The 15,847-nt window shown below is 42.5% G+C and overlaps 1 long non-coding RNA gene and 1 pseudogene across 1 annotated transcript; both read left to right on the top strand.

Moving 5' to 3' along the window:
* The first annotated feature begins 5,509 nt into the window (after positions 1-5,509).
* Positions 5,510-7,697, top strand: LOC146677125 (uncharacterized; annotated as a pseudogene).
* An 11-nt stretch (positions 7,698-7,708) lies between these two features.
* Positions 7,709-15,182, top strand: LOC146677124 (uncharacterized). Its single transcript, XR_014913291.1, has 2 exons — positions 7,709-8,437; positions 10,085-15,182. It is a non-coding gene; the product is annotated as an uncharacterized LOC146677124 (long non-coding RNA).
* The last annotated feature ends 665 nt before the right edge of the window (positions 15,183-15,847 follow it).

The raw sequence follows: 15,847 nt of genomic DNA, 5'->3' as shown, positions 1-15,847 counted from the left end.
AAGATAAAAATAGAATACAAATACAAATATTATATATATACAACTGTGTAAAAATACAACGATGACAGAAAGGATTATTGCACTTAGTATTATTGCATATGTATGGATGTGTGTGCTTGATCAGTTAAAGTCTTTATTATGGAGTCTGACAGCAGTGGGGAGGAAAGACCTGCGAAATCTCTCCGTCCCACACCGTGGGTGCCGCAGTCTCCCACTGAAGGAGCTGCTCAGTGCTGTCACAGTCTGCTGCATGGGGTGGGAGATGTTGTCCAACAGGGATGACAGCTTAGCCGCCGTTATCTCATGAAGACAGCGGCCGCAGCTGTAAAAACCAGTGCATATATGACCCATCTTGCCCAGTTAATCTTCTAGGGAGAGATGCACTAGAGAGGCTGGAAATAGGAGTCTTGCCAGGACCAGAGGGCATGTATGCAAAGCTAATGTTAAACGAGAAACAAAGTCCAGCAGATTATCAGATTAATGTGTGTAAAGGACTCGGAGAGCCTCACTACTACTGGACATTAGACCTGCCCTCACTAGAGCCTTTACAACACATAGCAAATCGATATCTGCCAACTCATTCAACACGACAGGACTACACTCAGTATCACAACACATTGAGGTTCAAACAGAGTCCAGGTCCTAATCCCGTGTATGACCAAGAGGTACATAAGCTAGGCCCACAAAAGCTGACATTACAACACCTATATGTCACCCAAAGTGGTAATGCAGTGTTCTCTGTGCTGCAGCCTGAGGCAGTACAACGAGTAAACAGGATGCCAAATCCACATGTGTCAGTAGCACACAATGACAGCACTGAGTGGAAAGATTTAGGCCGCGTTCTCGCCCAAGTTGAAAGAGACCGATATGAAAAGACTGAAGACACGCATGAGGGATGGCTCCAAGGTCGCAGAACAGGATGCATGAGATACACATTAGGGTGGGTAATTACTACCCACCCAGCCACATACATGACTGACAGCACTGATTTGCATGTGCAGGAAGATAGTGAAAACTGACATGTACTCTCATTAGAACTACACCCAGAACTACAAGAATTGCCCACAACACTATGGCCCACAGGATCGACAGATGTAGGATTAATTAAAGGAGCAGATCCTGTTGTAGTAAAAACTACTACAACCTACAGGCCAGTTAAACCACAATATCCCTTGACGGCAGAAGCAAAAGCAGGGATCAGGCCAGTAATTGCAGATATGGAAAAAGCAGGCATTTTAGTGAAAACAACTGAAATAACCTGTAACACTCCAATTTTTCCAGTGAAAAAAGCAAACACAGGAAAATATCGCTTAGTGCATGGCCTCAGAGCAATAAATGAAATAACTGAACAAATCCCACCTGTGGTAGCAAATCCACACACAATCTTAAATCAAGTGACACAAAAAGAACAATGGTTCTCAGTCATAGATCTGTCAAACGCGTTTTTCTCTGTGCCGTTACACCCAGACCCACAAAATCTGTTTGGTTTCACTTTTGATAACGAAAAGTATACTTATACAAGACTGCCACAGGGTTTTCAGAACAGTCCCACCCTGTATGCAGAGGCATTAAAGAAATCTATGTCACTATGCACGCTCCCTGTCACAGGGCAATTTCTTCTGTACGTTGATGACATTCTCGTCACGGGAGATACACGAGACAACTGCAGAAAAAACACCATGACTGTGCTGAAACATTTAGCAGAGCAGGGCCATAAAGTCTCACAGCACAAGTTACAGCTGTGGAGCCAAGAGGTCACATACCTTGGCCACAAACTCACAGGAGAGGGAAGAACACTGTTAGACAGCAGAAAGCTAGCAGTACAGAATGCTCCAAAACCTCTCACAAAACAACAAATGATGAGTTATTTAGGTCTCTGCAATTTTTGCAGATGCTGGATACCTGAATATGCTCTGCTAGCTCAACCTTTGCAAAACTTAATTTATGGAAAAAAATCTAGCACTGAAAGATAAAATAGAATGGACACCAGAAGCAGAAAAAGCATTTAATGATCTAAAACTTGCACTGCAGACGCGCACAGTTTTGGCATTGCCAGACTATGAAAAACCTTTTTACTTGCATGTAGACGGAGGTGCAGGCTACATGAAGGCCGTTCTAACACAAGCCTTTGGGGAAAAGCAACGCCCTCTTGCATTTTATTCGTGTAAGCTAGATTCAGTGGCCTCAGGACTGCCCTCGTGCATGCAGGCATGCGCAGCTGCAGCAGAGGCAGTTAAGAAATCAGCTGACATCGTCTTAGGACACATTGATCGTCAAAGTTCCCCACGCTGTAACCTCCATCTTACTGCAGGCGAACTTGTCTTATCTCACACATGCAAGACAGCTCTCATACGTAGGCATCTTGTTATCACAGTCACACATTACAATCGAGAAGTGTGGTCAGCTAAATCCCAGCACACTTCTCCCCACATCAGAGGATGGTGAAAAACACTGCTGTATGGAAAAGCTAGATGAAGAAACAAAGCCACGAGCCGACATATATAGCACACCACAGCCAACTTTCACTGACATTTTTGTAGATGGATCAGCTTCTAAAAATAGCTTAGGTCGCAACTGCGTCGGTTATGCAGTAACCACAGTAGACACAGTTCTGGAAGCAAGACCTTTAACTTCCTCTAACTCTGCACAAAGTGCAGAACTTACAGCTGTTGTGAGAGCATGTAAGTTGAATGCAGGAAAAAGCATAAACATACACACAGACAGTCAGTATGTTTTTGCAGCAGTACATCATTTCGCAAAGATTTGGCTAAACAGAGGTATGGTCACTTCTACTGGCAATCCAGTACAGCATTCACACCTTTTAAAAGAACTGCTAGAAGTGATAACATTGCCGAAAAAATTAGCATTGTGCAAATGTGCCGCACACCAAAAAGATAACTCAGAAGTTACTAAAGGCAACAACTTTGCAGACCAAGCCGCAAAGAAGGCAGCACAGCAACATATACAGTGGGGCAAAAAAGTATTTAGTCAGCCACCGATTGTGCAAGTTCCCCCACTTAAAATGATGACAGAGGTCAGTAATTTGCACCAGAGGTACACTTCAACTGTGAGAGACAGAATGTGAGAAAAAAATCCATGAATCCACATGGTAGGATTTGTAAAGAATTTATTCGTAAATCAGGGTGGAAAATAAGTATTTGGTCACCTCAAACAAGGAAAATCTCTGGCTCTCACAGACCTGTAACATCTTCTGTAAGAAGCTTTTCTGTCCCCCACTCGTTACCTGTATGAATGGCACCTGTTTGAACTCATCATCTGTATAAAAGACACCTGTCCACAGCCTCAAACAGTCAGACTCCAAACTCCGCCATGGCCAAGACCAAAGAGCTTTGGAAGGACACCAGGAAAAGTATTGTAGACCTGCACCAGACTGGGAAGAGTGAATCTACAATAGGCAAGCAGCTTGGTGTGAAAAAATCAACTGTGGGAGCAATCATCAGAAAATGGAAGACATACAAGACCACTGATAATCTCCCTCGATCTGGGGCTCCACGCAAGATCTCATCCCGTGGGGTCAAAATGATCATGAGAACGGTGAGCAAAGATCCCAGAACCACACGGGGGGACCTGGTGAATGACCTGCAGAGAGCTGGGACCAAAGTAACAAAGGTCACCATCAGTAACACACTACAACGGCAGGGAATCAAGCCAGTGCATGTCCAGGCCCGTCTGAAGTTTGCCAGAGAGCACATGGATGATACAGCAGAGGATTGGGAGAATGTCATGTGGTCAGATGAAACCAAAGTAGAACTTTTTGGTATAAACTCAACTCGTCGTGTTTGGAGGAAGAAGAATACTGAGTTGCATCCCAAGAACACCATACCTACTGTGAAGCATGGGGGTGGAAACATCATGCTATGGGGCTGTTTTTCTGCCAAGGGGACAGGACGACTGATCCGTGTTAAGGACAGAATGAATGGGGCCATGTATGGTGAGATTTTGAGCCAAAACCTCCTTCCATCAGTGAGAACTTTGAAGATGAAACGAGGCTGGGTCTTCCAACATGACAATGATCCAAAACACACCGCCCGGGCAACAAAGGAGTGGCTCCGTAAGAAGCATTTGAAAGTCCTGGAGTGGCCTAGCCAGTCTCCAGACCTCAACCCCATAGAAAATCTGTGGCGGGAGTTGAAAGTCCGTGTTGCTCGGCGACAGCCCCAAAACATCACTGCTCTCGAGAAGATCTGCATGGAGGAATGGGCCAAAATACCAGCTACTGTGTGTGCAAACCTGGTAAAGACCTATAGTAAACGTTTGACCTCTGTTATTGCCAACAAAGGTTATGTCACAAAGTATTGAGTTGTATTTTTGTTATTGACCAAATACTTATTTTCCACCCTGATTTACGAATAAATTCTTTACAAATCCTACCATGTGGATTCATGGATTTTTTTTTCACATTCTGTCTCTCACAGTTGAAGTGTACCTCTGGTGCAAATTACTGACCTCTGTCATCATTTTAGGTGGGGGAACTTGCACAATCGGTGGCTGACTAAATACTTTTTTGCCCCACTGTACAAACCTTAATGTCTGAAACATCAACGTTAATACCACTTGATGTACTTAAAGATGAACAGAAAGCTGCATCTATCACAGAACAGAAAAAATGGTTAAAGTGTGGAGCACAGCTACAAAATGACCTAATGACCTGTAATGGCAAACCAATACTGCCAAAATCTCTACATAAGACAGCAGCATTAGTGACACATGGCTTAACGCATTTGTCAACGGGTGGAATGATGAATGTCCTCTCTAAACACTTCTACACTCAAAATTTTGAAAATTCAGCAAAAGAATTCATCAGAACATGCATGATTTGCCAAAGACATAATGCACAGGGAAACCTTAGACCAAAAAGAGGTCATTTTCCCACACCACCTCACCCTTTCCATACAATCCACATGGATTTCATTGAACTTAACGAATGCCAAGCATCAAAATATGCTCTAGTAATTATAGATGTGTTTTCAAAATGGCCAGAAATCTATCCAGTAAAAAGAGCAGACGCAATATCAGTGGCAAAGTGTTTATGCAATCACTTCATCCCCACATATGGCATTCCCAGTCTGATAAGGTCAGACAATGGAACACATTTTGTTAATGACATCATCAGCAAAGTCTCTGAAGCTCTAGGATTTAGCATCAAACATCACTGTGCATATCACCCACGAAGTGCAGGACTAGTGGAAAGAACTAATGGCACAATAAAACAGAGATTAAGAAAATGCATGGAAGAAACCCGAATGTTTAGGTTTGGTAAAGATGTGGATGAGAATAACACAAGGTTCTCAGAAACTTACACCTTTTGAAATCATCCACGGGAGAGCGTTTCCATTGCCAATTACCAGTGAACCAATTAACAAATCAATAAGGGAAACTACCCTAGCAGAATGGATGACTAAGCTGTTTGAAAATAAAGAGATTATGTTAAACAACCAACTGCCGAGTGATATCTCTCCAGTGTCTTGCAGGTTACAACCAGGTGATTGGATCCTGATCAAAGTACTCCAGAGAAAGAATTGGAGTTCACCAAGGTGGGAGGGCCCATACCAAGTCCTACTTACCACACCCACCGCCTGCAAAATAGCAGAAAGACCATCTTGGATCCACCAAAGCCACTGTAAAAAAGTGAGTGACAATCCAGACGCTTAGACGCCGGCTTCCCTGGCTTCTAGGTGATCTATTGGTGAAGGGAAGGGCTGATTGGGTATATCCCGCCCTTTTTTTTACTTCTCGCCAATAGTCTACTCACCAGAGGTCTAGGTGTGCCTGGTCATCATGAAGACACTTGTCCTCCTAGTGGCCAGCATTGCGCTCCTAGTGAGCCTACTAACACTCACCCAGATGAGAGGAAATAAACAACACCACCTGCAAAAAAGATGGACACATGACAATTCGCATCTGCGTGACCTGAACCAAGACCATAACCACCCATGGATGAACAACGCGTGGTATAGATATGTGTATGATAGAACACGCACCGACAACAGCACGGAATGCTATGTGTGTTCACATATGCCAACAACAGCCGTACACGCAACAATATATGGAAAGGCACCTGAACTTGACGAAGCGATGTGTGTGTTCAACAAAGCAACAACTGGCAATTGCACACGCAGAGATTTGATGGCAACAGGACTGACCCTAAAAGGTCAAAGCACAAAGAAAGAAGACCTAATTCCATGGTGTAGTGACACAGACGTCAAACGTGTCACGAAACCACTTTCACAACGACAGATCCTAATTGAACAGACAACCCCTTGTGCCTACAATCTGACGAACTGGAACTACACCTGCAACGAAAAACATTGGGTAAACGTCAAAGCCAACAACACAAAAAACAAATCATTCGCCATAGTTTTGCCGCCGGACATACAGCACCCAATGTGTTTCAACTTCTCTGATGGAAACAGGAAACTTGGATGAAACCGCAACTGCACACAGACACTTGACCTGACCCAATCCAAAGGAATACACACCTTCAAAATTGGAACTTTCTGGGTCCAGGGAGCCGCTTGGGCCTGCGGGCCTAAAACCTACTTCATGCTCCCACCGAACTCCACCGGTCTGTGTGCACCAGTACTAATTTCAGACCACACCTTCAAGATCACAGCAGAGACACACACGTCAAGAGCAAAACGTGAAGTTGCTGAAGTCGCTGAAGTAATGCCACATGACTCAATCTATGGATCAGATGTGCCCAAGAACTTCAAACTATGGACTGATGGTTAGAAAGTCCTCCACTCCTTGTGCCCTTGGGTGGGAGCTGGGAAAAACATGCTGAGGATCGAGACACTTGACTATCGATTTGGACTGTTCCTAAATGCCTCAATGAAGATCAACAAAGCGCAAAATGAAGAAATCGACGCAATACGCATTGTAGTGATGCGACACAGAGTCGCACTAGACATGATTCTAGCTGAAAAAGGAGGTTTGTGTGTATTGTTTGACACTACATGTTGTACATACATCCCAGACAACATACACTCACAAAACATGACCGACGCTTTGAACACCTTGAGAAAGATTAAAGATGCTGAACAACAAGACTATGTCACAAGCACTGATGATTGGTTGACATGGTTACTAGGTGGTTCATGGAAGTCCCTACTGATTAAAGGACTTGTTGGAATTGCATTTTTGCTTTTACTGTTATGTGTTTTCACAACATGTGTAGTACCCTGTCTGAATAAAATGGTATCAAACATGGTGACAACTTCTATCAATGCTTATGTGATGACGTCTCAAATGGAAGAAATTTTGAAAGATGATCCATACAGTAATGTTTAGTTTAATTGAACACAGGACTGTTTTATGACGTTCAAACCGAAAATGTTTAGACAAGAGGTTATGAACTGACAAAAATAACAGTACTGTCATGTGAGAAATCTAAACAACAGGAGGGAATGTCAGAGTATTTTTGCTTTTAAAGGTTTTATTATTCATATAATAATCAGCTAAGAGTGTTTATATTTCTGTTCTGTACTCAACCAGCTGCATATTTTAATTGCTGGCTCCCTACTCTATAACGGAAACTGTTTGCCTTCACATTATCAGTCTTTGCCTTCACATTGTCACTGTTTGCCTTCACACTAGCAGGAAACCGCCACCCACGAGTAAGAAACAACCTTGTAGAGAACACGAAGTTTTTTGATAAACCACACCTGTTTTCTTGACAAGTATTAGATTATTCTGTTATTATATGTTACCTTATATATGTAATCAAAGTAGTTGAATTAGAATACTGCTGTAGATCACATTATACCCTTTAATATAGAGTGTGTGAGCTGTATGTAGTTTAGTTCTCATTATACTTTTGAGTTAACAGAACATATTCACATATTAGTTCATTAGATAAATGTGCATCACTCTGTATCCTTGATCTGCTGGGAATGTGTTACACTGTTTTCTTGACATGCTTAATTGTTGAATCATGAAGAGAAGGTTGTAAGCAGGAGACTCTGTGTCTAAAGACAGGGGAGATAGACAGACCACATTCCACACCCCCACCTTACAGAAAGCAGAGAAACAACTGCCGAGGTCATAACTTAGGCGCTGTAACAGAGAAAAAATGTGATGTTTTGGCTTTTACGACTAGCTGGGGGCCACTAGAGACTATAAAAAGCTGAGCAACCCGTCACCATTTTGAGACATGTGCCTGACCCTCTGGTAGCATCTCTCCCGTCCGGACGTTGTAATGCTCTTATTGTTGAATTGTATGGAAATAAATGATTGTTGATTGAGCATTTATACACCGAGTATTGTCCTTCCTTCAGCCCAAAGATTCAAAGAATTGGGAGAATTCAACAACTTGGTGCCGTGTGACCCGGATCTTTGGTGTGCTGAGGAGGTGTAGATTTGGCCTTTGGTGAGATCGTGGGGCAAAGTGAACAGAAGGCCGGCCTAAAACAGAAAGGTAAGCACAGCCTGTTGTATTATAAATACCAAATGTGCATATTGGGCTTTCCAAATTAATCTGTTCACTGAGTCACATGTATTTTCACAGTAAATTTGTCGGTGTCTGGTTTTTGGCGCAAGATACTAACAACATAAGTTGAGGCTGAATTCCAGTGTGTTAAATAAACTGCTTCTACCGAGAAACTAATAAGACACTACGTTGAGCTAGTTGCAGTAAACTGCTTCTACCGAGAAACTAATAAGACACTACGTTGAGCTAGTTGCAGTAAACTGCTTCTACCGAGAAACTAATAAGATACTACGTTGAGCTAGTTGCAGCCACTTTACCTTCCACATTTAATTTTGTCTAATACTGGCTTCTGTAGCAATAATACGTTAGAATTTCTTCTGAAGACGCGGCCATTAGTCCAGTACATTGAAGTCGAGGTTTGTTTATTTTGTTTATGGTGTCAGTGACGTCCTGGCTTTTGCCGGCTATGAAATAGAAGTTGATTTAAGGAAAAGCAGATGCTGGCTTCACGGTGCAGTTGAACGCTGGCAACGCGAGAGCGAAACACGTCCGTAGGTTTGGTTTATGATACGGCGTGTTCCGGTGGTGCGGCCGTGAAGTGCAGTAGTGGTTGGTGCTAGTTTTAGTACATTGGATAGAGGTTTTGACGGTGGTTTGTGGCGTCAGTCGAGTATAAAGGGCTGCGGTCATAATACAAAGTAAAAATTTAGTACATAGCAACACCTGGTTTATGATGTCAGGTATAACTTCGGGGATGCAAGCATCACTTTTATGATGCGACTTTGCCCCGTGGTGGCGGTCATAAGCGCAGAGAAAGGGGTATTTTGGTCTATGGTGCAGTGTGCTTTAAGAAGATCTAATAGTTGAGCTCAGAGGTTTCTGTGCAAATTTCTGCTGATGAGAGGCGCTCTCTGTGTGTCACACTGATGGTGTAACGCGCTGTGTGTGTAAGGCGCGCTCTGGCCGTGGGTGAGGCGCGCTCTGAGTGTGCTTTTTGTGTGTGTGAAGTCTGAACACAGTGACAGTGACGGTTGATGTGTTTGATTAGGAGGACATTAGAGCAAATACACATTTTAGGATCAAAGGTTGATGCCTAGTGTACCTGTGGAACATTTTGCCCTAGGAGTGGCGACCCTCCTGTCCGTGGACGCGCGGCCAGGACCGGCGTCGTCCGGGTGCCGAGGTGGTGACTTGGGGAGGTGAGGGCCCCCGCATAGCTACGGAAATAACACTGGAACGGCCGTGTAATCACGGGTTCACATTTATTCCGGACTAGAACAAGACACATTTTGCGAACAAACGTTGAGTCTAGATTAGTAAAGAAATATAAAAAGGTTGAATTCCTCGTTTCAGTGGTTGAAATTGTTGTGTGCCTGTCCCCTGACGAGTGTGAAATTAAAATAAAGAGGGAATTTGGAGCCACATGGAGATAGACGGGCATAATTGGGTGTATTACTCTGTGGTGTAATAAAAATAAAAAGGAGAGATAGTAAGAGGTGTGCAGTGGAGAATTATGGAGGAGTAGAGAGAGGAATGTGTTGGGAGACTGGCGTACAGTTTACGCTGTCAAGGTAGGCGTGTTGCCTGCTTATCGGTTTAAAAGCAATGAAAATGAAATTAAAATAAATCTCTTAGTGTGTTAATACAGGAAGCTGCGGACCTGGACCAACTGCCCCCACAAGCACAGCGGCCGAAGCAAAATTATAGGTAATGGGAACCACACCCAGCACGAATCAGCAGCTGTGAAAAAGACAGCAGCGAGGAGAGAATTAGAGGAGAAATTAAGAGAAGTTTTAACACATAAAATTGGGGCCAACGGACTTGTGGAGGTTGGGAAGGCGTCCGGAGCATCACAACAAAAAGGTGAAACAAAAACACACAAGCAGAGAAATCTGAGAGAAAGGCTCCTTTTAAGGTAACGCCTAGTTTGAGAAAAGATAAAATTAACCTGCTTTTATACAAATGCACATACACGCAATGAAGAAACAGCTTACACTCATGAACACGTGAAGATTTTCCAGCAAGGTTAAAGAAAAATTAACATACTTAAATGATGAAGTCTATACATTACTGACAAAGAAACCCTCTGGGTTGCAGGACAACAATTTAACTAAAAAAAAAAAAAAGGAACACTGGTCTAACCAACCAGGCAAGACGCAACAAATTTAGTGGTAAAAAGAGTCAAATTGTGACATGTTTTCTGTTGATTGATTAATAAAAGTGATTACTGAATGAAAGAAAATTCCTTTTTTGGGTTTTTAAACATGATCTTAAGAATTTTAATATGTACTTGTGTTGTCCTGTCAACTTGGTGGGTTAGGAGTTGATTATATCGGGAGAGAAAAAACAAAAAAAAAAAAAAAAAGGGGGAGAGAAGGCTGACACAGGGCCTGGTCCCGGTGTGTCTCCCCTCTGAATAACACAGCGAACACAACATCATTTTCCTGTTCGTTTGTTTTTGTTTTGTTTTGTTTTTGTTTTTTCTATACATATTTAATTACAGGCTGCTTTGCCGGCCCTGAAAGCCGAGGCTGACTGGACTCCTGCTCTCCCCCATACGTGACACTGACCAAATGCTGCAACAGCTGGACCCACAACAACGACCTGAGAATGTCAACAGACCTGCAGGAATGTGATCTCATGCAGCCGAGACAGAGAGCACTAAACCTAAGGCCCGTTTCACTACACGGGGGAAAATTCCCAGACTGCGTCAGCTGACAGAGCTGTGACAAGACGCCCGCCAAGCCCGAATGAAAAGTAAGGCCGAGCGAAAGAATGCTGACCTTGATAACTTTGCATTCACACTGTGCAGGACAGTGATGGACCAACACGGATGATCGGGTGGCGAAAAAGGGCGTGACCGAGACAAGAGGAGTAACTGAGGACAGAAGGCACCTCAGAATGGACAAAAACACAGAAGAAGATGCAGGTTTCACCTGCGGTGAACATCGACACTGGAGAAAGGACTGCCCCAATTGGGGTCAGAACCAGGACGGACTGAATTTTGAGCAGCAGCAGCAGCAATGGTCGCAAACAAACTGAAAAGGAGGGGGGGCAGGACCCCAGGGCATGCTTCAGGCCGTGGTTTACCCAGAACACCAGAACAGGAAAGTGATGAACACACACACACACACACACACACACACACACACACACACACACACACACACACGTCTCCAAACACACAGATTCAGAATGAAGTGAAATACACACATGAACACGTGCACTCGTTGAGTGAGTGAGAAATGACACACACACACACACACACACACACACACACACACACACACACACACACACACACACACACACACACACACACGGGAATGTTGATTCACTGAGAAGTGAAGCACACACACACACACACGCTGATGCAATGAAGAATGCTTTGCTTATGCTGATATGCAAAATGCTGCACACAAACATCCCAATGCATAATTTTTATGAGGAGCCATTGATTACTTAGAATGTGTTATATGTCACCTAGAAGGCATTTATGTAGATTTTAGGAATAAGGTCTAAAATGGTTTGGTTATGAAAACAATGTCTGTGCGTGATGTCTGTTTATGGCTCAAGGCCTTGACTGAATTCTTTGCTGTGCTTCACACAGCCCTGATGAGGAACAGTGGCACAGAGTGAAAATGATGAATTAATAGTGTAAGTTTTAGGTCGGAGTACGGCATTTTTTGTGATTGAGTTTTAATTCAAGGAGGAACAAAAGGTGTTACGGCACCTGAGGTTCTCATTCCCACACAATATTGTCCCGGCAGGAAGCAAAATGTTCCTGTGAATTTCTGGTTGATTGTTTGGTTTTGTTTAGCGCTAGCTTGATTTTATCAGTGAGCTTTGGCTTGTGTTCTTTCTCGTAAGCGAGAGAGGGATAGTTTTATGCTTGGACATGTCTGCAACGGGCCCTAGTTTGTGTTATTGTTGTTAGTGTTTTGTTGGTTATGTCTGTTTTCGTTTTTGTTACAGTGCACTGGAGAAAAAACATCTGAGAGGTGTGATCCACCGGTGGTGATATGTTGATATTTTGTGAGTTCATGATTTAACAATCAGCTCTTTAAACAAGGCCTGAAAGATTGAAATTTAAAGCGCTATAAAATATTATTACTGTAAACAGTTGCAAAGTGTGCTTCTCCATGATTGTAATTGGCTTGGGAGAAATTCACTTATAGGGAACACTGATCTAAAAGGATTGCACCGAGTCAATCCGGCCCAAAAAACAACAAGGAATTGTTTTCCTTTAAAATGATGACGTCATCTTGCTGGTGATGAAGGCTCGAATAGGTTGCGCGGGAGACTCCATTATCAGCAACATCTGGTATGAATGTGTATGGAGGTATGCATGTGAATGGACTGTGATGGACTGACGACTAAAAGTTTTGACTGACTTGATACTGAGACAATGACTGCACCCACTTTAGGATTAGTAAATGCCAATAAACAATTCATAAACAATTCACCCAGCCGACAAGAGAAGGGTGGATGCTTCGCTTTGTTTTGTTTTGTTTTTTCAGGAGCAGGAGGATAAGAGAGACTGGAGGAGGAGACTCTAGCTTCACATAAGTATGAACTGCAGACTTAACACTGTGGTTGCTGATTTTGAGTTACCAATGTTTGCATTAAGAAAACTGTGCTATATTAGCTGTGTTTTGAGTAAGGTATCATGTTATATTATTGGGAATGCCAAATGCTACAGTGGAGAAGACTTTTGATACCACTCATGACTGGAATATGTTACTATTAACCACAGCAGGCCACTGTAAAAAGTCAATTAAATTTTATAGAGGAAAATCGCCAAAATTGAACAATACCTATGAATGACTGGCCACATTCAGAATAGAGATATGCAAGAATAAACATTGGTCCACATGATTTAGGTTCTCACTTGAAATAGTAAGTTATTAAATGTAGAATATAATCGACAGGGACATTTGATAGGATGTGGTACTGCAAAAGAACAAGAGCAAAGTAAATAAAGAAAATATTGTGTTTAGTTTGGATAAATTCAAATTAAAATGTACCATTACACTCAGAGGATCAATATGGAATAAAACATATGCAAAACTTGTAGGAAGTACATGACTGATAACTGTTCTGTCCTGAGCGTTTGTTTCCAGAGCACCCACTTGACCACACCAACAGTTTCTCGCCACCGAGGAGGGGTACTTGCAAAAAGAATAAAATAAAAATCTGAGTTTAACAAAACATTTTAAATGTAAATATCAAGCTTACCTTTCTTTTTCCATGAAATGTGCTTGTGGGCACGCCAGCCATTTTGAAAAGGTGGGCAAAACAATTGGCAAGGCCACACCCCCACACATGTGATATAATTTTAAAGGTACTGTTGCCCTCTCTAAGAAACATCAGGACTTAGAGGAGTGGCAAGTAGAGTATGCGAGCTACAAGCAAAAACTAAAACGTGTACTACAGTGTGCAAAAATGAAGTACTGGGTCATCAGGGGGTCATGAGGGACATTTATAAAACTAAAAGTCCCACTAACCTTAAAGTGCACTTGAAAAGCTCACACAAGAAGGTTAACCTAGCTTACCTAGAAGACCTCATCAGGGGGAGCACACTCCCCCTCCTTGAAGAGCTCACCCACTCAACCCGCATCCCCAGAAAACAGCTAACCCCAGATAAGGCAGCGTGATGCATCCCGAGACAACAGGACTGGGACATCTAAATAAAGGTGTGAAACAATCGCCTTCAAAAGGTTATCAATTCACTTCAACCAAAATTAGGACCACACGGTGCGGCAAGAGTTAATAGTTATTAGTCTCAACACCCAAGGATAACCAGAAGAGCATGACTGATATGATGGAACTGGGATTTTGTTACACTTAATTTTTGCAAAACACAAATAAGACTAAATTGAAACTAAGGATTTTCAGAAAATAAAAACTACACTAAACTAGCAAAGAATTGGTAAAAACTAATTACAACTGGTAAAAATTGAAAATCTGGAGTCGAAACTAAATAAAAATAACAACTAATGGAAATGGCGAAAAGTTTAAAACCCTGGTGCAGAGATTGGCAAATCTGACCAGGAAACGTTATAAAATGGATTGTCAGGATAGTCAGCGTTAAAGCCACTTTTGACAGTCCATACTAGGATGGCATTGGACATCTTCGGGGCAGAAAAGGGTTGGTGTGACCAAGGTGTGGTTTGGCTTGTTGTATGTACATTTCAAAATGTTACAGCTCTGGATGGACCAGTTACCAGATATGATGTCACTAACCTTCTCTTTTAAGTGTCTAGCTCCAATGAATTGACACATGGGAGTGTGTCAAAAAGGGGGAGTTGAGTCCGAACATCAAACAATGGTGTTATGAACATTTTATGACTTTATTTGTGTGTTTAATAATTTAGCTATGGTAAAACTTAAGCTTATAATGTGTTAGACTTAGAAAGGGTTCACTAATTTTTGATTTCTTTTACACACACATAGATTATGATTAGAATAGGTTCTGAACATAATATTTTAAACCAAATTTGAATCATTAGAAGAACAATGGATAACAATATTAGATTATCAAGGCTAGGGAGAGAGGTGTTTTGGTTTTCTGTCTCTTGCAGAGAAAGGAACAGACACCAGACGGGGACCCGGAGATGTGAGGACCCTTCACAGCAGGGACAGATGTAGGGACTGCCGAGACAGCAACTGGGGTCAAGTGTCATGACGTTTGGGCTCCTGGAGAAGATGGATCCCACAAACACAGCAATAACCATGAAGGGGTTGGCGAAAACCAGGAACACCAGACCAACGAGGTTCAAGAGGCTCTTGGCAAAAAGGGGGACACGGCGGTGATCCCAAAACACACAGATCTTTGTTTGAAATCGGGGCAGAATAATCCCCAGAACTGTGCAATGACTAAAGGGTGGTCTAACCCCGGAGGTCGAAGAAAGAAGCTGAGAATCACCCAACTGGAAGACACTGGTAGCTGCAGCAATAAAAATAAAGGTTAAAAGCTCCTTAGACAGAGGTTCTAGTCTAAGTACATTTGAAAGGTATAAGGGGGCATTAAAATGGGAGTGGAAAACTGGAGCACCAAAATAAAGCTGTGGGAGAATTGGGGAGTGATGGGAGAGTCATCTGTAACTGCTGTTATGGTTGTAAATCTAACTTTGCTTGCATCTGAACTGCGTGAACACAGAGGTCATCCCACATATGGTCCACCCGTTAAAGGGGGACAGAGGGCCTCAGGATCAAGAAAACCTGGACCTTGCGACCCTGGAGTGCATGTTGTAAGTGATCTCTTTCAGAGATCAAAAGGGGGAATTATTAGATTATTCTGTTATTATATGTTACCTTATATATGTAATCAAAGTAGTTGAATTAGAATACTGCTGTAGATCACATTATACCCTTTAATATAGAGTGTGTGAGCTG

Source organism: Rhamphochromis longiceps, linkage group LG2, assembly GCF_057381845.1.
Source record: "Rhamphochromis longiceps isolate RC_006_pf linkage group LG2, R_longiceps_female_GT1.1, whole genome shotgun sequence".
NCBI lineage: Eukaryota > Metazoa > Chordata > Actinopteri > Cichliformes > Cichlidae > Rhamphochromis > Rhamphochromis longiceps.
Note: the sequence above shows the minus strand (reverse complement) of the source record. Positions and strands in the feature narration are given on the sequence as shown.